The 1078-nt window shown below is 50.5% G+C and overlaps 1 protein-coding gene across 1 annotated transcript in view; it reads left to right on the forward strand.

Moving 5' to 3' along the window:
• LMNB2 (lamin B2) overlaps positions 1-1078 on the forward strand; it is a 51072-nt gene that overhangs the window by 420 nt on the left and 49574 nt on the right. The window lies entirely within an intron of this gene.

Here is a 1078-nt window from a genome sequence, read left to right on the forward strand (position 1 = left end):
TTGATGCGTCTCGCGGCCCCGGCGAGTTGTCTTTGCTTTCTGTGTTGACGGTACGATAGAGTAGCTCATGCAGTGAGTGTATTCAGGTATAGTTTTCATCTGCTTTAGTCACGCTGCGGGCACATGGTGTGCAGAAGGAGAGGAAACGTAATTTTAATACAGAAGGACTAACTGGGACCGAGTGTCCTTTTGTTAAGCGAGAGCAAGTATTGCTCAGGTTGAATCTGATTCTTCTGCATACCTGACTGTTCTCTGTAAGAAGCTGAGCATCTGTGGTAATGTCTGAATCGAGGTTAATTTGGATAAATGAGACTCCTGGACAAGGATTGTTTCACTGGCTATTGCGGGTGCTTGGGACCCAAGCAGTTCAAGCTGTGGTTGTGTTAGTTTTGAAAAGCTACCGCCATTTGTATGTGAGGGTTTGTCCACCTAGGATAGGTCCTGTAAAAAAAGAAAAGAAAAGGAAGAACCCCTACCCCCAGTCTGAATTTCTGAGCACTTGTGCAGTAGAAGTAGCTTCCTTTACTTTCAAAGTGAAGTGGAACTTTTGTAGCAAAAACTACCAAATTTGCCTGATTCTGAGATGGCTTCAAATTTAAGATGACCCACAATAATTAGATTGTGTACATGGAAAATTCTCTGCTGTGGTAGAGAAAGCAGCAGTGGGAGGAAAGGGGCTAGATTTGCACCTTACTTCCCTAGTCCTTGTTCCCACCAGCCTGTGCCTGTCTCCAGCCTCTTGCTCCCTCTGTACCTCTGCTGGCTCCCACCCTGCAACCTACCCCCATCCCTCCCCCCTGTGCCGCCTCCTACCCCTCTTTACCTTCTGCTGTAGGTCAGCTCCCCTGGGGCAGCGAGCGGTAGCAGATGGCCTGGCCCAGTCTGGCCAGGGAGAAGTGGCAGCAGTTCTTACCTGGGCTGGGTTGGGGCTTGAGGGACTAGGGTTGGAACAGAGGTCAAGAGGTAGAAGGGGTAGCTGGGGCAGGGGGCAGGCACAGGCATGGGGGGCAAAGGGTGAGTAAGTTGCAGGTTGTCTTCCCCCTCTCTCTCCCCCAGTCTCTTCCCTGCTCACCACCAA

The sequence above is a fragment of the Crocodylus porosus genome, unplaced genomic scaffold (genome assembly GCF_001723895.1).
Source record: "Crocodylus porosus isolate Cpor-Errol unplaced genomic scaffold, CroPor_comp1, whole genome shotgun sequence".
NCBI classification, from domain to species: Eukaryota; Metazoa; Chordata; order Crocodylia; family Crocodylidae; genus Crocodylus; species Crocodylus porosus.